Genomic DNA, 23,073 nt, shown 5'->3' on the forward strand with positions numbered 1-23,073 from the left:
ATCCCACCTGATAATTTTCATGGCAGGATCGCGTGTTCTTTGATATTGTCTCGTACGGACATTTTTAAGACGGATCAATAGCTGAAGATCGTCGTCTATTATAATTGAATCGAATTTAACCTCGCATTTTGGTACTGAGGCAGCTCTGGCTTCAACTATAGAAGTAGTCAGATGTTCAAGAGCATAATTAATTTCATCTTTGGTTTGCAAAGGAATGTTTGGATCAAGGTTATATTCCATAAATGTTCGATACTGCTCCCAATCAGCTCTATGGTAATTGAAAGTAGAGCTGTTGGGATTACAAATTATTTCTTGGGATATTTCAAAAGTTACTGGAAGGTGTTCAGAACCGAAGTCAGCATGGGTAACCAATTGGCTACAAAGTTGACATGAATCAAACTGCAGAACAATCATCAAACAGAATATTACCATTGGAATTTGAGCATTATTCCATGAGCGGTGTTTTGCATTAAAATCACCAATAATGAAAAATTTAGACATTTGGCGGGTAAGTTTCTGGAGGTCACCCTCGAGAAAATTCTTTTGCTGGCCTACGCATTGCAATGGCAAATAGGCAGCTATAAACGTAGGTAGTCCAAATTTTGTTTCAACAGAAACTCCCAAAGTTTCAAAAACTTTGGTTTCAAATGAAGAAAGTATTTCATGTTTTATTCGTCTATGAATAATGATGGCAACGCCACCACAGGGTCCATCAAGACGATCAATTCTATAAATGAATAATTTGCGTCCTTCTTAACCTTATGGTCAGGTTTAAGGAACGTTTCAGTTATAACGGCAATATGCACGTTATGAACTCTCAAAAAGTTAAATAGCTCGTCTTCATTATCTTTAAGAGATCGAGCATTCTAATTTAAAATATTTAATGCTTAATCCATTACTGAATTTTAAAGTCATGACAATATTTTTTGCAAATTTGACTCCAGTTTGAATAGCCTCAAACATAGAGTTAGATTTAAGCATATCAGAAATCATGTCAATTAATGATTTCTGTAAAAAATCCATTTTAGGGCAGTAATGCTTCCTAAGTCAAAATTTACGAAATTCCCGTTATAATTATGTTGGCTAGAATTTTGATTTCTACCCGTTGCAATTGCAGGATAGGTAGCTCCATTATCTCGGTATAGATGAAAAATTTGAAGCAGGGGTGATATTTGTACCGACGGGTACGAATGTAGAATTTGTTCCTCGCTGACCGTTGTTAACAGCAGAGTTATTTGTACCTGATCGGAAACGTGGAGTGTTTCCTACCTGCCGCTTAGAACGAGATTGTAGGATCGCTTTGCGAGTCTTACAATCCCAAAAAAAAATTTCTCCACAATTTGAACATTTAAATTTCTTAGGATCCTCCTTCACAGGACAGTCGTCCTTTGCGTGAGAGGAATCACCACAATTCATGCATTTAGCTGGCATGTAGCAATTTTTAGTTCCGTGACCCCATCCCTGGCACTTACGGCACTGGGTGAGGTTTTGGAAATATCCAGTCTTTCTTAAGTGTTCCCACTTCACTCGGACATGGAGCATAAGGCTAGCTTTTTCTAGTGAACTAAATAAAAAAAATATTTAGAAGTCCCGTTGCGCGAATCGCCAGGACGGGATTTCATTTTCATTTTGATTACTTGGAGTGGCACAACTCCAAGTAATTTTGCCAATTCATCTTTGATCTGATCCAGGAATTCACCACTGGGCAGTCCTTTCATGACAACCTTGAACACACGTTCAGTTTTGGTGTCGTAAGTAAAAAAAATTGTGCTTCTTCTCAGTAAGATACTTGAGAAGACATTTAAATCCGTCCAAGGTTTCAGCCAATACACGGCATTCACCCCGACGTCCAATTTGTAGTGAAAACTTAACTTTCACAAAGTTCAAAAGTTCCATGTTTACTAGAATCTTTCTTGGATGATGGATCTTTCTCATCATCTGTGAGCAAATCAAATTGATTACTTAAATTTATTTAATCAGAAGGGGGATACAGAGATTGCCCCTTTCTTTTGCGTGGCAGTAAATATTTATCCAAATCGACTTCCAAGCAGATTACTATAAGAATCTGAAGGATCGAACAGGAATTTTCCAAATCGATATCCAAGAAGGATTACCTCGGGTAGGGTCCAAACAAGGATCGAAGTGGAATAAGAGTTGAATAAGGTAGAAATTTTACAGGTTTAGCACTGAAAAGTGCTGTTTAAATTTGTTGTAGCTTTAGGTAGTAGTAACACTTCCTTCAGCAAAATGCAATTAGATCCGCACGGCAAGAGAGCACGATGCGGACTGTTGGCACGGGGGTGTTTTTTCATTCTCTATCGTATATCTTACTTATCATTGCGACAACATATCGACATTTTTCTTGGAACTCGAGAAAATAATAGAGAACAATCATAAGAACCCATGTCTACCTTGGAATCGATACCGGATGTTCTGGATTATGGTTCCATATGGTCAAATTTATTATCTCTTGTAACCATATCGTGCGACATTACCCAAAGGGTGTTCAACTCTGCACATCTTTATCTGTGCCGAAAGGTAGGTCAAGCGTTGTGTCGAACGTACGTTGATTACGAATGTGGTAATCAAGCTATCAGTCTCAGTAACCCATGAGTTTGGCAACCCTGCGCTTATGACTTTTGAGATTGTGTGTTTACATTTTGAAGTCAAGGACGGAAAAAGTCGTGAAACTTAATCCCAAGATAATATTCTACGAGTTGGTTGCCGAACATCCACTTCAAAGAAGTGGCACTCGAAGATGAACCACTCCGCGAGAAGGAAAAGGGTGAAATGGAAGCTGTACATTTAGGAGAAGACAGTCCTCTACCGTGTGTCATTCTGGCAGACGTTTTCCGAAGCCAAGTACCCCACCGGCAAGTGTAAGATGAATCTTGTCTGCAATATCATCATACTACTCGGTCAATGCTACAATCTGAAAAATAGGGCTCGATCTAAAATGCACACCGGTGGTAGTAGTAGCAGCAAAAGGCCTACATACAGTAGCTTCCCAGTATGAAGAGAGAGAGAAGGATTAGTAATTTCCCTTTCATTCCACTACCTTATTTGCTTATCCTTGATAGATACGCGTATTTCGTCTACAATGTGCAGATTTCTTTAGTGTCTTGTACTAATACTTGACTCCCAGTGTCAGCAGTCGTGGTTAGGTACTAAATTCGTCTGACTCAATACTGGTTGCAGTCATTTGATGACTACCTTGTTGTTCCTTCATACTTTCTATTCTTAGTCATGCCGGAATCGCATATTAATCTCCCTGAAACTGCTGCCGGTTCCGATTGCGTTCATTAAGACCACAATTCAGATTGGCTCTATTACCTCCGGTGTTCTGTTAGCATCATCTTCCTTATTGTTGCTGTTGCCATTACGAACAGTTGCGAAAGAGCGTAGAGAAACCTCCACAGTCAATCGACTCCTAATTCAGTCCATAGAATAAGCTGTACGCCTGACTGCGATTGCAGATACATCTGAAGAATGGTAGGATCGTTCGGCACCGGGGTGTTGTTAACACCGTACATTATCGCTGCAATGCTCCTTACCCATACAATTGACTCTCGGTCCGGATCCTATGGCCATCGAGTTAATATTAATTCTAGTTAATTCTGGCCTATTCTGCGGGGCGGAGTGACTCTGACTATTTCGTTTGGACTTCCCTGAAACTATGGACATCTCTCAAAATCCGTGCGGTCTTTTTGTACAAGTTTATCCCCCAGAAGGCATAAGGACAAAGAGATGCTCGTCAATTATACAATCATATTATGATTGGGAACAATTTCGCTAGAAAATGGCACTGAAAAAAAAATCCCTTCCCCCTTACTTTGCATTAAACGAAGAAGTAAACACAAAACAGTAATGTCATTTTATATTATATTTTGTTTCATACTTGTCATTATGTGCCATGGTTAGCAGAGCCGGTGGTGTAGTGGTAAGCGTGATTACCTCTCACGCCAGCAGGCCTGGGTTCAATCCCACTCGGCGCCGCCGGGATGTTCTGGCGCATAACATCTCTGATCACGGAAGTAAAGCCGTTGGTTCCCAGTTCATGAGTTGATGGGTCAATAGGTAGGGTTCAGGTGTGGGAGTTGCCTCTCTAACGTCGGGTTCTCAGCACGAAAAACAAGATCGACGGTAAACAAATCAAGGAGAAAAAATTGTGTGCCATGATCCGCCGATCAGTGTGTCACGATGGGTTTCGACACAATGTGCAGAGTTGATTACCCCTTGGTGTTACCACTAATTTATCGTGGGGGAACGACACACCCTAATTGAATTATCCACAAATCTGCATGCAAATCCCCACCAGTAAAAGAAATGCAGAATACATTTTTCGTATCCCACTTAAGCTGACGCAAATTATGTTTTTATTTTATGGTAACCCCCTCCCCCAAATTCCCTTTTCCCTCCTCATCACCTTCGAAAATTTCATTATATTAAAGGGGCAATAAAAATTTCCTAATTGAAAATTGAAATTCCACTTCGCTAATTTCTAAAAATATTTTGATTTTAATTTTTTCATTATTTAATTTATTCTATACTTGATATTTTTTCAATACATGTTATTTATTTTTTGTCAATGACAGCAACTTTCAAGCTGGTCAGGATCTCGAGATATTGAGGAATTTCTGAACTACTGTTCAGCAGTCAAAAGGTCTTTATCATCTTAATACAGTAACTTTTTAGATGGTCAGAATCTCGAGATATTATATAAGTATTGTGCACCAAGCAATAGGTTTTGACCTTTTGAACAACTTTGTCGAACACAGTAACTTTCTATCTTGTCAGAATCTCGAGATATAGGGAAATGGCTCTTATGTTGGCCTATGGATCTAAGATTGGGCCCATAGCTAAAAATCTGCTATTTATCAATTTTATCTAGATGAACGCGTCATTGGGACGTTACTAATGGATATATTTGGTTGCTATTGAAAATTTAGTCGATTGCTGAATTTATGTATGGACCCAAATTAGGGACATTACATCCATTTCCTTTATCACATGCGAGAATTTCACATATATGCTAGTGCTATGTAGTAAAGCAATTCTGCACTACTGTCCGCCAGCAAAATGATCTTTGAACTTTGCCGCACACATTTACTTTCTATCTGGTGAGGATCTAGAGATATTTTATAAGCGAGAATTTCACATATATACTAGCACCATGAAGTGAGAAAACGCTGAACTATAGTCTACCAACCAAAAGGGCTTGACCTCTTGAACAACATTTCCGAATGCAGTAACTTTCCATCTGGTCAGGATCTCGAGATATTCCATGTTGTAACCAATTAAGTCAAATCCCACGTAGTACGAACACTGTTTACGCGGTTTCAATTTACATTTTCCCTACTATCCGCATTTTTTTGGGTTTACTGTAATCAAAGTTTAGCTTGTTTAGTTCAAACCTAGTTTTTGAGGAATACACGTCGTTTTCAGATCCATCGGAAGCTCGGCAGCAAAATGGCAATGGAAAACTCACACTGTTGTACAAAGTACAACGCGTGAGTACTCGTGTTACAAAAGTTGGCGTTAGTAACGAAAGGTTAACCAATTAGTACGAATTTCATCTTCTTATTTCCTTTATTTAACGTTGGTCTGTGTTCCGCAATCTAGCGCCAATCACCGACGGAAATTCATTGCCATCCATTGACGACAATCGAATGTCCAAGAAGGCAGCTTCCATACCTGCGTAGGATATCGCACCCATTCAACACACATGTGCAGGGACCAACGGCTTTAGTTCCCTTCCGAAGGAAGACGTGACCAGAGATTTTTATGCCTCAGAAAAATCCCACCGACCTCGGCTGGGATTGAACCCAGACCCATTGGGGTGAGAAAGCAGTCACGCTTACAACTAAACCACCGGCGCCGGCAGTACGAATTTCAGTTGTTTCTAAAATCTCATGTTGGTAGATGCTGGCGCTTTGTTTGCATTATTCTGGCTACTTTTTAGTACAGTTCTAGTACACTAGATGAAAACACCACATGAGCCCACTCCTGACTACTCAACTGTGTCAGCAAGACCGTTCCCCAAGGAGCAACATTTTGTAAATTTTACACGCTTGAGAACCGAAAGCCTCTATTTAGCACCAGACATGACCACTGCCCTCCGAAGGTACCTCAGCAATGGATGAACGTAATAACAAGGAAAGTATAATTTATCGATTCTACCGGACGGCAGCGGAGAGAACCGGGCATGATGAGGAGCAAGGGCAACCGGAAACCAAACCGTAAGTAATCTTGGCTCCCGAGCATGGCAAATCGATACCGGCTGGATTAGACGTGCTTAGACAGATTTATTGCCAGTTCATTTCCTCAGGCTGAGCATTGGAATTCTGTTTCATCTGAAAAACGAGATGAATGGAAAGAAAGCTCTTTGGATGCAGTATGATATCATAATTGAATAATGTACTGTGTAGCAACTAAAAGTGTGAACGCAGTGCATCCTAGAAGTAGGCAAAAACACAACCCATCTTTTGATCGGCACTGAATCGGAGTCTACCTCTGCTGGTGTCAGTTGATCGGAAAAACAAACCATCCGCTCCCCCTTCCCAAACAGTACCTACTACACAAAATTTGATAATATCCACTGCAAATACAGTAGCAGTTTGTTTTTGCACAATCGATCCTTCGTGCCGCATCGGTTGGGTTTCATATTTGCCCGCTGTGACACGTTATTTAAATTTATTTGTGCCGGTTTCTGTTTATTTATATTGAGCTCAGTGAGCTAGTCATGAAGGCGATGCGGGGGGGGGGGGGGGATCAGTATGATAGTGTGTAGGTAAATAGATTGTGTTTTATTTGACTGATAGAGTGACCTCGGGCTGTGCGGAAGCAAATACCACAGTCAGTTGGTTCTGGGATTGGTTTTGCTGCATGATCGGTTGTTTTTGAATAAACGTTGATAGAGAACATTTGCAGTGTTTTGTTTGCAAACAGTAAATTATTAAATGGATAGTCTTGGCTGCTAGTGAATTACGAGTGCGTGGCGAAGAGGGTGTTATGTTTGCGCTTTTGATGTGTGTTTGTTTAAACGCTTTTCTGAATGCAGTCTGACCCAAGAATTTGATAGTGCTTAAATTGAGTTTATTGTTCAATGAGGTTTGCAATCCTAGTTCATGAATTTAGGCAAATGAACTGTGTTGCTGACAAAAGGTGCCTCCGAAAGAGTTGCAAATAGAGTGATTAATTGCATTAACCCAGAGGAACAACAGGTGCTGTGGAATGGGCAAAAACTGCTCCTCAAATGAGGTCGAGAGGAGTGAAACAGGGTTGTTCACTCTCATCTTACATATTTGATTTGATTGTGAAGGAAGTTATTTTGACCGTTGAGGATGAATTGTTGCCAGTGCTAGAAAACTATCTAGGCGAGGTAAACCTTAAGATGAATGAAACTAAAGGTCAAGTCATGGTAAGGACGCCTACTGAAGAAGCACCAAAGGAGCTTTAAATTGGAGATAGCATTTTGAAAATAACACCATGCATACAATAATTGGGAGTTCCCATCACAGAACAACAAGACGACAAGAAAACGATCTTGGGACGCTATTGTTGCCTCGAAAGTTATCATGGACTTTCTTTAGGAAAGAAACCCATCAGAGAAGTTGGGTTCATTACTATTTGTAACCGTAATAGCTAGGTGTATGGCCGGCAAGCCAAGGTTCTTACGAAGTGGTCTAGGAAATCTTTAAGAAGGTACCAAAAGCAAATCTACGGTCAAATTAAATCACTGTGCCATGTGGAGGATAACTCGCCATCAAAAGATGGTCCCAGATCTATAACACAGTGGATCCAGATTCTTTAGGTAAGGTATTGGGGACACATTATAATAAAACCTGATAATCATTTGCTCAAGCTGGCTGCGGAGTACAGATTACCACGCAAAAAGAGAGGTAGACCTGCTTTTACCTTAAAAAATAGAAGCAATATTAAAAAAGTTGCTGACTGGAACTCGAACCACGAACGTTGTGATCATCAGACCTGTACTTTCTCCACTACTCTCTTCATGCTTCGAAATATGGATAGGCTAAAAGCGAATAAGAAGCGCTCATTTTCTCGACTTCGTATACTTTTTCTGTTGAACGGGAATTAGAGAGAGTCGTGGCAAGTGTGTGCGTCGTTCTAGAATGTTATAAATAAAAAGCTCACTGAAGAAACGATGCTCCATAGATTACTGCATTACTCTGAGCAATTAATATGTGCCAGTGTATGATCTACCACATGTAGTTCGAAAAGTTAAGCGTGTTATCCTGGAGAAATTGTATACATGGATGTAAACAGTGATGTCGAAATTCCAGTTTAATCTAGATTATTTCTGTTTTTTGAACGCATTCAGTCATACAGTTTAAGTTAGAAATCTAGCAGTTTTTAAAGAATTCATCCAGTTTTTCATTATGAATAGAAACATATTTTAAAGCATGATACCAGCACCTGAATATTTAAGATGCTTTCACTTTACATCCATAAATTGGCCTGTAGATTTCAGGAAATACCTCAAATCCCAAGCTAGTTAAAGGAGTGTGCGTTTGACTAGTACTGTCATATTAATGACCCTTTGGTCTATTTTAACTTCTATTTAATTTTCACACTGCCGTACGCTGCGGAACTATCAACCTATCCTCTTCAGAACTTTCTCTGGCTAATACATTATCGCACTAAAGCCTCATGTCATAATACCTTATCCGAAAAAATTGTGGTAATTGGGCAGGCGTGCTATGTCACAAGATGGACGCACATTTTGAAGGTTGACAAATTTGCTCTTCAAAAATATGTTGTTGCGGGTTTGTTTTCATTGCCTTAGCATAACATTAAATTGAATACTTGTTTTGTTATCAATAGGAAAAACTGATATCAAATTGAGTTTTCAATTTGCTCTCACTGATAGCAGAAATAGTTTTCAATGTGTGTCACAGGAAGATTTTTTTGCTCTCAATTTCGATATTTTAACCGTTAAAACGACCAAAACGACAGCAGCCTGAACAATCATTATCAGCGAAATCACAACATCAAATTTAGATTTCAATTTGATCTCTGACTTTGCTCGGGAGATCATACAATTTTCAAAGCAGAAATCTAAAAAAACGAAGCCTCAGAATTGTTTTCTCTCCAATTCTGTGGTCCTTTGAATCTTAAGCTGATATCACACTGTTTGCCCACACGTCAAATATTGACTCGTTAAGTTTTGCTAAATAATGCTATTATTTAAATATGCCATATTTGTTTGCCTAAGCCAGGAAATTTGTTTTATATTCGACTAAATACTACAAAATGGTTGATTGACCAGATTTTTGTTAAAATATTTGATGACGTAGGGGAAATGGCTTTAATGTTGACCTTTGGATCTAGGATTGGGCTCATCGCTAAAAATCTGCTATTTATCAATTTTATCTAGATGAACGCGTCATTGGGACGGTACTAAAGGATATTTTTGGTCGCTATTAAACATTTAGTCGATTGCTGAACTTATGTATGGGCCCAAATTAGGGGCATTTAGGCCAATATTACATCCATTTCCCCTATTTCATTGTTTGCAGTTGACTGCATTCATTTCTTTGGCCAATGATTTGATATTTAATTGCTGATAATATTTGGTTCAATCTTTTTTGTGCCAAGAAAGCAAATTTAGCCAATGTCAAGCCTCATCCCATATTGAAGATCACATGATCCATATCAGGTTTGGAGACCATAGAACGATCATGAGTCCATTCCGGATACACTAGAATCGGTTCTAGAACAAAGTTCCTGGAGAAACATTCATGAGACAAGCAAATAATACTTCGAGAGTCATATCACCGTTTGTGGATCTCGGATCAGTTCCTTCAGATTCAGCTCTGAACTATGTTTACAGAAGTAATAGGTTCGATGCGACGAATCAGTGTTGGACAATAATCTGTTAACGGCTCGAAAAAGGCCATTCGTTTAATATTAAATTAGAGCGATGAATTGATAATGTACTAGGTACACCACCGTACTCAGCAGAACATCCCGGTGGCGTCGACTGGGGTGAGAGGTAATCACGCTTCCCGAGCAAAGTCGGTTAACAAAATGAAAGCAAATCGATATTAAAGTTTGCAGTTCCTATCATAATGAAAACTAATTTTGATTTCAATTTCCGCGACAGAAGTGTGATATCATATTGTGCTTTCATTATACATTCAATACATTTTAAATAAAAACAACTTAACTTGAAGTTCTGCTGTTAACGTCTTGTTTAAAATTTAATTTATGTTCATCTGTTGTTGAACTAACGATTATGGTTTATTTGTTTTGTATAACACATTTAAGGGCGTTAGTATTTTGCCCGGGATGAGATTTGAGCTCAAGTCTTTCAGCGTGAGAAGCATGGATGCTAACCATTTACACCAGGCCCGTATTCAGTTAAACAACATGAATGCAAAATCAGTAATCAAATTGATTTCATTGATAGCAGGATTAATTTTCCGTTTGATTCAACAGTGTAACATTGTGCTCTCATTTTTGCTGTGTTAACCGTTAAGTCAACCACAATGAGATCAACTGGAGTATTCAAAATAAGTTACATCATAGCAGCAAATTTTGATTTCAATTTGATCTTCAGCTTTGCTCGGGTTACCACTACACCACCGGTGCCGTTTACAAAGTTACCTTGTCCTTACTTCTTAACTTCTATTAAAAGTTCCAAGTTTTCTCAATGGTCCCTTTGATGATCTACCATAGTTCGTTTTTTAAGTTTAGTTACATTTATCTTTTTGTCACTTAGTTCGAGATCCTGAGCACTTACGCACTGAGAAAAAACTAATTTTACATATGACGGAATCCATCTATGATGTTAAATATGAGACGTAAACAAACGTGTCATGTAATATTAAGTTCTCCGAGACTGAAAAGATCGTTGCTCGACGAAAAGTACGTTTGATTAAGCTATATTTCACGTCTGTTATGACTCAAATTTATGTCATTTCTAAGTGTGTACTCAAACACTGCACTATGGTATCCACAAACCTTGTGTTCTCAGTCCATAGACCTCCATCCTCCTGCTTATCTATTGTTACCCCTAACCTCGATCAAGCAACGAGCAATCGAATCTCGCTCTACTAATTTTCGTTTATAGTCATTTTGATAAACAAAAACTGAATTTCGGCTCCGTAAATCTACTGCGAATGAGCCAAATAAACGAAATATGAAGAAAAAAATCTCTCAATTCAACCAAGATTTCAGGAGACACAAGAGCTTCTCAAAACTCCAGGAAATACTTTGATTCTGATCTACGATTTTTTCTAAAAATCTGGGCGAAATAAAGTTCTTTAAGGTTCCCAAATTAAACTATGAGGTTTTAAGATAAAGGTTTGGTTAAAAGGTAAATGAATCATTTAACAATGACGATGTTCCTTAATAAGTAAAAAAAAAATCTCCTTAAAATAGATCGGGTTGGTCTTTAAATGATTCATCAAAATACGTTAAAAATCTTAAAATGCTCAGTAAATATTTAAAGTACGCTCCCTAAAATAGAGAAAACTGTACATCAAGCATTTGAAAATGCTCCTTAGTATGCACCGCTTTGCACCATTTTGAAGTGTAATTGTACCATATATCATCGGAAAAGCTGCTGTAGAAAGGTAAATAAGTACCATGAAATCAGCTGGAATGTTCAGTAAAAATGCACAAATGCACACAATGATTTACTGAACATTTCAGCTGATTTAAAAATAATATAATAAAAATTTAAAAATTTACTCACACTGCGATAAATAATCTTTCATCTAAAATATAATTGAAGTTCGCCGATTTTCACTTCCGAAAACATAAAAACTTATTACCGGATTTCAGAAATGGCAAGGTTCAAAGAGGTTCACATCTCCATATAATTAAGTTAATCCATAATGAAAAAAATCGGTTTTTGGAATTATCTTAACATTTAGTGGCAGATCATTCATAAATTTAGGTAACATACTTAAGTTCTATAATCCATAATAAATTTTCTATGCAAGCACCGATCGAAAAAAATGTTATGACGTCACTACAAGGGTAATTGAGTGAACGGATGAACCGAATCGTGCGAAACGGAATGAATGACGAGTGAAAAACGAAGTGCACAAATTCATTCAGGCCTACAATTCCACACCTTGTATTAGGTTCTGCAGCGTGACGTCACAAATGAACTCAGTGTTAATAGGCTGAACCTTTTTGACAGTTCAGTGGTACTGTTTACAAGCACTTAGTCGTTTTTTCGAAAAAAAAATTCTAAAATTTCCGAATTTTAACTTGAAAATTGTCAAGGAACAGCGCGGTGAAAGGATGTTGCTCGTGGACAATGCAGAAGTGTGGTTTACATCTCTCTGCACTCTGAAAAATTATCGAGAAAATCCACCCAAGAAAAAATCGACTAAGTCCACGTAAACAGTACCACTGAACTGTCATCAGATTGAGGTTAACCCCGACGGTGCAAAACCTAATAGACCAGGTTGGGGTGGATGTGCCAGCCTTTGTTATGTTTAGGAGTAGGCTCTGCCTTTGAACAAGTTTGACGTGCATTTTCTTCGCTGAGATTTTTTTTTCGGTGAAACGATTTTGGCATATTTTTAAAACAGTATAAGAAACCAATCTGATAGTGATTTCTAAAGTTATTCAAATTTGGGGCTGTCTTTCCGTGACTCTCGACAAAACCCGTGTAATGAAGTTTTTTCAGAGCTTCAGAGGGCAGCAGCTCTGAAAACAAACTCCTCCAGTTAACCCCCGATGTTATTTCGTTTGCAACGGAGAAGCGAACCACAAGGGCTGATCCTGGGTACTCTTTTATTGATATTTCATATAAGCTGAACCTGATCTGGATGACCAAATTGTGAAAATTACAAAAAGATAATAGATACAGGACTACAGGAAATTCTCCCTGAAGAAAAGGAATCACTAGGAATCGGGATATATTCAAGGAGAGGCAACATGTTAATTCTGTTGAATAGTACCAGGTGGATATCATCCTGATTCAAGCAAGAAAGGTGGATCATGTAAGTACCAGTAGCGCCATGCAATTTCATTCTGTAGACATTGCTCATGGATTCATTTAGTGAGTTCGTTCCTACTTATTAACACTTGTGATTATGATGGTCAACAGTGTTGAATGGTCACAAAAAACTGCAGAATCTGGTGAGAGCTTACCATTTATTTAATTTAAATATTTGTACAGTAATCGTTTGATTTAGGCACGGTTCGATTTTAGCAACAAAATCACAAAACCGTTCGCTTTAGGCACGGGGTTTAATTTTGGCAACGAGCCAACGGAATTTGAAAATAGTGTGTTTTTGCTCCTTGTGATTACAACTTTTAATAAAAGATTCGTTATTAGTAACGTCTATGTCATAGCGATGCCTCGCAGTGGTCCGAAGTCAACAAAATCATAAATTGAATTTCAAAATTAGACCGTTCTATTTTGGCAACACTAAATTTTTGGGCTTTCTGCCAAAATTGAACGGGTACAATTTAATTTCAAAGGAGGATGATTGCTAGTCCCAAGCATCAGGATTTTACAGTAATCAAAGGATCACATTTAAGTCCTTGCTACTTTTTATGACTTGATAATAGTGACAAGACTCGGGTAGTGACCACCGCGCCGTTCTGCATTTCTATAATGTATATTTCAAATCAAAAATATTTTATGTTCATAGATTTCACAAATCCTTTTCCCTTTGTCCTTCTCCTTTTCGTTTCCCTCTTCTCTTTTCAGAAAGCGAGTAATGGCTCTATAGCCATAAGTCATAAAACACTAGGACAAGAGCTAGTGCTCATGTCCCAACCGTCAGAAGAAAATGGAGCATCACTTGACCTTTCTAGCTTTGATGCTTCCAACGACCAACCAATCATATAATAACCAAAATCGGAACGTGCGGTACGAGATGTCCACGTTTCATCCATTTATTGGATTCTGAAGTATCGTGTTTAAATCTTCGATTTAAACAGACCCGATGTTTTCTGAATCATCTTGTCCCTTAGATACTGCACAGTATCTCTGGCCGTTTTGATATGTTTGACGCATCTTCGATGTGAAACAAGGGGTTGGTCACTCTACACAGTGTGCCAAAATCAAACTGGGGCACACCCTGGTGCAGTCATTGACGTTGTTTGGCACCCATGGTTACAATTTTTATGATCTTCAAAGTTACTGGCAACACTGAACATTTTCTGCGCCTACGCAGTGTACATGTCAAATTATTTTCAAAACAGCCGTGAATCTCCACCAAGTCTCGCCATGGATTCTCAAAATCGCTACACCCGTGACGGCAGTCGCATCCACATTTCCTCCCATACGAAGAACATCTGACAGCGGTATCTTGACCTGACCGAGGTTTCCGGCCATGGCTACACGAACTAGCGATGCAGCTCCCACGGCTGCGGCTGCTTCCAATGCTGCTGCTGGTCCGTCTTTTTTGACGAATTTTAGCAACTAAAGCAGCAGCAGCATTGGAATCAGCCGCAGCCGTGGGAGCTGCATCGCTAATTTGTGTAGCCGTGGTCGAAGCTGGAAATCTTGGGCCGGTCACGACAAGCGGTGCTTGAGTTTTAATCGGAAAGTCAACAACCAAACAAAAACTATACAATCCGACCATTCGAACTGCTCGAATACATCCATGGCGGTGGCTGCTACATCAACCATTCCATCGTCCAACATATAATGTTGGAGGACCGTCTTGGCAAAATCTCAAATAGTTCAACAAATTATTACTCTCGTTCCTTTTTGTACTTCCAACTAACACAATAAGAAATTATAATTACGAATCATAACATTAACTACACAAAAAAAGGAAAATCCTTTCCTTTCTCAGAAAAAAAAGCTTCCGCTCTTTCAAAGCTAACGTGTTTTCGGTGTTCTCGTTGCTCCACGCACCGTTTATCTTCTTGGAGGAGGAGAAGCACAGCTTCATAATGAACGGGAGTTTTGTGCATTTGTGATCATCGCGCTGTGATTGCACTTCATGATGACGTTCACCGTCATGGCTACGCTCGGGAACTCGACCAATGCGGAGGAGGAACTTCCCGATTTCAGCGCACTTGCGACGGGTGGCAGTCCTTGGTGGTGAATGCAGACAGCAGCAGATCCTCGGACGGCATACGGGTGGGTTATTGAAGAAGTGGAGAATGCGATTTTTGCTGGCCTGGGAAGCGATTGTTCTTGGAGGCGCTGTAGACCTTGAAACTGATCGAATTGTCCTGCAGGGTGTACGGGTTGGTGGACTCTGACAAGTAGTTTAGCTTGGAAAATTGGCTGGTCCGTTTCGGGTCAGCGGTGCGTCCTTCATCAGTCCAACGTGTGTTCCGGCCGGTGTTGGTTTCCAGTTTTCCGACCGCTGATACTCGGGCGGTGAAAAATTCGGTGCAAATCCATTTCCTCCGCCGGCTCCCAGAAGGGTTGGTTGACTAATGATTGACGTTCGTTGTGCGGGGTCGGCCTTCCGCCGAAGATGGAAGGATCGTGTAGCAACGGAGCTCGTCCGTTGCAGGCATCCTTGTAGACGGATGCATCCTGTGTGTAGTTCCAACTGGAGTCCGTGTTGTTTTTGAAAACATTGAAAAACAAAACAAATATAAGAGCTGTTAAAATACCGGGTTGCCAAACAAGGCATTATTCACAAGCAATCAAAAGTCAGTTCAATGACTCCTTGACACTTCCGGTACAGCTGCGGCACACTGAGGTACACTGAGAAAAAAGTTGGCGCAAAAAAAGTGTGTAGAGTGACCACCCCTTGATGTGAAACATATATCAAATAGACAAGAAAAATGATATAGGTATATATATCATTTTCCAGGATACTTTCAAGAACTGGCTGTGTTGGTGTTAGATTAGATTAGATTAGATGTGCCAGTCTTTGTTATGTTTATGGTGTGGTATGTGTTTTGGATGCGACCTCAAGAATTCCATGGACCTTGAACACAGGAGTGGAACTTTGGATCAGAAAGTGGCTCCACTTATCATTTGCAAACACTAGCGCACCTAGCGGTAGAAGGCATCTTCTGTCTGCAGTTGAGATAGACAGCATGCTATGATAGTGTGAGTGCACATAGAAAGCCACGCTCATGCTCAATAAAAATAAAATCGGGTTTTGGAACATTGATATTTCACTTCGAATGTAAATGAAGTTGGTTAATTGGTATTACGCATAGCATCAATGGTCAAAGGATCCATGCTGCATAGGTCAATTTTGGTGAAGGTCAGTTCACCATAGACATTAATAAAACCACAGTTAAGAGAATGTTTAATCTCAAACATAATATAAACAAGTCCATCGGCATTTCTGAAAATCTGGGAAATTATTTTCGTTTATCATGGTAATGTGCTGGGGAAAGTCAGTAGGTAAAAGTGAACTGGTCGCTGGGTACTTTTTTCTAACCGTGTATACTTTTTCTGCACATAACAGAAATGAAATTTCGTATCCAAGAAGGGCTCCATATTATTTTTATGGACACTTGCGCACCTAGCACAACTTTTTGATACACTAATTTCTTTACACTTTAACTTCTGTTCTGTGTTCTCTTTCTAAGAAAACGGTATACCACGGAATCATTATGTGTCGAGTACATTTACAGTTTTTAAGATATTTTACATTAATTTATGTTTTGACCCAATGCAATGTCAACCTCCATAAGGCTTAGCATTGGTATATTTTTTATTTATCTTCAGTAAAATGAGCTATCAATTTCAATCAAGAATTTCCATGACAGTCGTAAATATATTATTGATGAATTTATTCACATGCTAAAAGAAAAAATATTCCTTGCTAAAATGTGAATTTTGTAAGATAAAGAACAACATTTTATTGGCCCAATGTCACCCCTACTTACGGTAGTCCAAAAGCTTGTTAAAGGGAACTCCACAAGGCATGTACTACCGTGTAATCAGTCAGTTGTAGAGCTTCCCATTTTCCACTCCATCTTGGAGGTGTTGAGTTCAAATCCAAGTTTAGCAAAGATCTTTTCAATTCAGAATTCTTCTTGGCTTACTTAGGAAAATAATTAAATACTTATGAGGTCATTCACAACTGTTAAAGTGTTATAATAACACTAATTTGAAGGCAGGAGGAAAGTTCAAATTGGAATGTAACTGCTACAATCAAGAGGACATCTTCACAACGACCCCTTTATCGCTGATAAACTTTAACATTGACAGAGTTCTTATACTGCGTCTACTTTAGAGCACAAGTCACCCACTTCAATCGCAACCCTCGCTAGTCAAATGGGAACGCTTAATCACCATCTTCATCTAGCACTCTCCTTTAGTGTCGTTATCATTTGCCTACTCTCCTTTACAAACCCATTCAGTGGCCCAGCATCAGATAATTTTAATGAAAAAATATTTTGCCACTAGCAGTCCTGACACTTATCCTTGCCTCTTTAGATGGTTCGTTTCGTGTTCGCTCACTTTTTCCGGCGTCAACGACAACGAATCTCAACCTCCTCCAACCTTTAGGGGGGGAGAATAACACTTTCCAAAAGGGGTAGCGAGGCTCACCAGACTCAGGCCCCATGGCGGGGTCTGAGGGTGAGGCAGGGCAGGAACTTGGCTCCGCTGAAAGTGTGTGTATTATTCAAAAAGGATGTCACATTTTATCGTTTCCATGCTCAAGGCCATTTGCTTCTTCTCGCCTCTTTTCAACACTATTGCCGGGCTTCCGTTCGTTTTGGAATCCTTTGATGAGCCTTCCATCGCCGTCGTCGTCTTCCACTCCGGACGAGATAAGATACCGCACGGGTGGTGGGATCCTCCACCGGCAGAAAGCGAGAAGTTGGTTAGTATTCAATTTCCTGCCTGCATAAAGGCATTTAGATTGGGTTGGTTTGATAAGAAGGTTCTGGTCCACGGTGGGGCACCAACCGAATGAATGCTTGCTAGATACGAAGGTGAGACGTTTTGTCGGTTGGTTCATTTAATCAATTTGGACGGGTGAACAGATTGAGCCATTGGGGATGCTGATAAGACTCAACTCAGGATATTGTGTCGTTTCCAGTTGAGAATTTCATAAACAGTGAACATGTGCTAGAGCAGTGCTGCCGGGCTGGTTGCTATTGGGAATTGCATTGAAACTGCGCAGGCTCACCATTTTCAGGCGATTCCGTTTTCCAACTGTTCCAGCAGGTGATTTTTGTTTGCGTTACACACGGGTTGATTCAAGTTCAGGATAGGGACAGTTGTCTCAGTCTGGGTCATGATGGTTACGGTGATGGTTGCAGGAATGAGAGCAATGCTTTGAGTTGATTGATTTCGTAAGGGTTTATTGGATACATTGTAAAAGATGAATACATTTTGATCAGCCAATGATATTGAAATTTTCTTGGTTACATTTTCTCAATTTTCTTTTTCTGGGGAGAAATTTGATTTTTTTTTTTTGATTTTCTGAAACCGGTTGCATTTATTTTTGGTTGCATGGGATAATCTTAAAACGAAAAATTCAACTGCGCAAAATTTAAATGTTGTATTATTGAAAAATCTGCTTTATCTTTATGTCAAACACTCTTCCCTAGGCGATCAATATGACTTTATAACTCAAACTAACTAAAACAGCATAAACAATCAGTGTTGTTTCATGCTTGTGGATTCGAGAAGTAAGTGTACAGCAAGTCAAATCACATCTTCCAGATAATATTTCAAGTGAAAAGTCTGCTGGATATTTTGCATTATTCTGCAGATTTTCAACTGTCAAACAATTCAATTTACACATCACAGATATCCACTCATAATACCAGCTATCTCAGAAATTATTCTTAAGACTTTCAGGTTATATAAGATCTTTCATTACACTGGATATTTTTTCATGGCTCCAAGTTGGAATTAATCTGAAGATATCATTCTATCACACCATCTCGCAAGATTTTAGATTGATGTAGTAGGAGGGGCCTCCCTCAGCTCAGTTGGTAAAGTCGCAGCTACAAAGCAAGACCATGCTGGAGGTGGCTGGGTTCGATTCCCGGTCCAGTCTAGGAATTTTTCGGGTTGGAAAGTTTCTCGACTTCCCTGGGGCATAAAGTATGATTGTTCTTGCCACACAATTATACTAATGCAAATATGGTACAGACATCGAAAGCTCTCAATTAATAACTGTGGAAGTGCATCTAGAACACTAAGTTGAGAGCACGCAATAAGCTAATATGCGATATGCAATAAGCTTGATATGCGAGGAAGAAGAAGTAGGAGAAATGACGGCTTCGGCATGACAGACTATTTTCGGCAACCTAAATTGAAACGCTAATGTCACAGGATTTTCTTATGAAAACACTTTGCTGAATGCAGTCCAACGATTCTTTAGGCTTTCAGCTTCAATTTGATTATATTTTTACCACTGAGAAAAAGCAATCTAGCAGGGTTTTCTTGAAATGAAACACACGCACTACAAAATGCTGCTGATTTCTAGTTGCCGATGAAAACACTGTTCAACACGCACCTCAAATAGTAAGATTGCCGAATAAAAAGATGTTGCCTACAATAGTCGCTCTCATTAGAGAAGATTGGAGCATTTTAAAAGCGTTTCAAAACAGTTTTTGACAATTCTTTCGACTGAAATTTTTAGAGCAGCTGGCAGTAAAAGATTGTAAACAAACCAATACTGCATATGTGTGCGTTCCTTAGAGAAAAAGGCTATAGAAAGATGGTCGCTGCTTAGGTTGCCGAGAATACATAAATTCCCCTATTTACTATTCTAATGATCTCCAACTGTCCAATTCAAAACTCATTCTTAAGATATTCTCGTATGATTACATTTTTTTTTCCAACAACCTTCTGTTGTTCAACCTTCTGTTGTTCAACCTTCTGTCGTTCTGTTGATGGATGCTCCCTTAACAACTGTTGGATTTTCTCTCAGGATAACAGGTAGCTGAGAATTTATTTCAAAGGCCTTCATGTGTATTTAGATTTCCATAAAATCATCTGGATATTTCAAGTGCTATGTGTATGCCGGCGGTGTAGTGGAAAGGGTGACTGCCTCTCACTCCAAAGGGCCTGGGTTCAATCCCAGTCGCTGTCAGGGAAATAAAGCCATTGGTCCCCGGTCCATGAGTTGATGGGTTGATAGGTAGGGTCCAGGTGTAATCGTATCAATGCTTACCACTTGCATAATCTCCTTATCCGAATTAGTGCACATAATTTTGAATATGATGGCCAGCGAAATCTCCTCCATTATCAAATCAGGCCAAGCATACTGTTCGTCCAGGTAATTATACATGAGTTCAGTATATGCTCAGCTGAAATAGGATTTCAAGACACTAAGACATCGTTTCGATGTACCCTCTCAATTTCTACCTCTGCGAAAACCACTGAGCACCACGGGCTTGAAGATAAGCACCAACCAATTTCGGAAGTAATCGCACTCGGATGCTATTCAGCAATTCCATAGAAAAAAGTTATAGTGGGTCTCAGGATTTCATGAAAATTGGTATAGTTCTTCCTTAGCAAAAAATATTAGACTCGTATTTTTTTATTGCACCATTAGGGTGACCATTTCCGTGTTAGGGTGGTCCAAAAAATCATTTTTTTTTTCAAAAATGTCTTTTTTTTTAAATTTATAACTTCTGAACCTCTTGACCGATTTTTACGATTGACCCTTCAAATGAAAGATGTTTTAATGTAGTTTTAAGAAAAATTATGAAACACTCAGAGATATTTGATTTTGTAGGAAAAAAATATGTTACAAATGCTTTTTCTTGATTTTCACTGCGGGGTCTTCAACAACTTCGTATTTTAGTATTTTTAATTGAAAGATCATTTAATTTTACATAACATATCAAAAAATTAGCGATGTCGGAGAAGCAGTTTTGGATATACAATTTTTTGGTAAATAAAAAATTATTGTTCCGCAATATATGCACCACACGTGCATGGAAACGATGAAGACGCAAGGTAGTTCACAATGCGTCTCCATCGAGTCACAGCAGCTGTGACTAATGAAATCTATGAGTAACTTACAAGCTGGGTGCAACATTCAGTTCAACCTGCGGGCCGTCCATAAACCACGTAGACCAAGTTTTAAACATTGCAGATCCTACCTTTCCCTTCGTATACTCAAATTTTAAAGCGTTTCGTTTCAATACTCCTCCCATAGGGCCTTTTCCATGACAAGTTGCGAAAAAATGCCACACGGCAGCAATGCCAAAAAAATTTTGCATGTTGCATCAGTACCTAAGAGTCCAAGCTGTACCTCTTAGGTATATCACTCGTTCGTAGGCAATGACTTTTTCATAAGCTCCAGCCCAATAGGCTTCGCGATGTTAGTGACATTTGGAAATGTTTGGTGGTGTTTGTATTTATTCGCAATATTCATCTATTTACCTGAAACAGCTGTTTGAAGTGACGTCATTGCTTACGAACAGGTGATATACCTATGAGTTACAGCTTAGACTCGTAGGTATATCACTCACTCGTAGGTACGATATAATGCTTCACATAAAACAACGAATGTTATGAAAGAAATGATCAGTTAGAAATCAAAGTTTCCTACTAGAACAGTTGAATTGAAGAATATCTAAAAATGAAACGTAAGTGTTCAATGTGTGATGTTTGGATGTTGAGTTCATGTGCCAGAAAAATCACCAATAAATTGTACGATTATGCAGTGGAAAAAAAGATTAAAATAGATGAGAGTAGCTCCTTCATTTGTCAACGATGCTACCACAAACTATATGAACCCAATGATGCCGTGACCGAAGAAGCCGTTGCAGGACCATCCAGAATCGCTGCTGCAGGTACGTTATTTGAAAATTCATGTGATTCTTATTTAAATTTCAATGACTATTCTTAGTAACGGACATGTCGAATCAATACAATTCAAACAATGGCGTCAAGTAGAGAGATGCATTATGGACTTAGTTGAAATGGACACACAGAAATTTATTGATACTTTTTTAGAAAAATTATTCAATTTATTGCCGCATAACTTTATAGCTGAGCAACAGGCAAATTACATGAAACACGTCAAAAGCAATTTGAAAGCTACAGAATGCATCATAATCTGTGATTTTTCGGAGAATTATTCTTTCGTTGTGCAGGATGCAGTTCAAGGCTTTCATTGGGCGAACGCCCAATGTACTATTCACCCTTGTGCTATTTATTTTAAAGACGAAGAATCTAACGATTTGAAATTTACTAGTGTTATTGCAATTGCTGATTTCACTAAACATAATCATGTCGCAGTTCGTTTATTTCTTACGCATTGTCTAGCGTTCATAAAATGTAAATTGCCAAGCTTACAACAGATTTACTTTTTCTCAGATGGATCAGGAAGCCAATATAAAAATAAGATGACCGCTTTTAATTTATGCAACATGCAAAAAGATTTTGGCATTGCTGCCGAGTGGAATTTTTTCGCAACTTGTCATGGAAAGGGCCCTTGTGATGCTTTGGGAGGAGTATTAAAACGAAACGCTGCGAAAGCGAGTTTGCAAGGCCACCATATAACAACGGCCCAAGAACTTTACTCATGGGCTATTTCTAAGCCAGATTCAAAAATACACAATCAGTTTTTTTCGGAATCCGATTACAATAAAATGGAAAGAAAATTGAAAAACCGTTATATACATGTGAACCAAATTTCGGGGACACAGTCATTCCATAGTTTTAAGCCTCAAAACGAAACGTATATTATTGTCAAACGGTATTCATTTTCAACGGAAGAAAAATGTGTGAAATTGTAATTAAAGAAAATAAATGCTTCATGTTTTACTTATTTTTCTTCGACCTCGTCTTTATTTGTAGCATTTAAGTACTTCTCCCAGAATTTTGATACCAAAATTAATAATGTCAAACTGGGGCCTGTTTTAAAGCCACAAAGACTTCAATGGGGGAGGGGAGTCCAGCCACAGTATACGCTCGGTAAAAATATTTTAAAATTTTAGTAAAGTATACGGGGGGGGAGGTAGGATCTGCAATGTTTAAAAATTGGTCTACGTGGTTTATGGACAGCCTCCAGGCTGAACTGAATGTTGCACCCAGCTTGTAAGTTACTCATAGATTTCATTAGTCACAGCTGCTGTGACTCGATGGAGACGCATTGTGAACTACCTTGCGTCTTCATCGTTTCCATGCACGTGTGGTGCATATATTGCAGAACAATATTT

The sequence above is a fragment of the Ochlerotatus camptorhynchus genome, unplaced genomic scaffold, assembly GCF_037179485.1.
Source record: "Ochlerotatus camptorhynchus isolate MF236.1 unplaced genomic scaffold, CSIRO-AGI_Acam_v1.1 ptg000434l, whole genome shotgun sequence".
NCBI lineage: Eukaryota > Metazoa > Arthropoda > Insecta > Diptera > Culicidae > Ochlerotatus > Ochlerotatus camptorhynchus.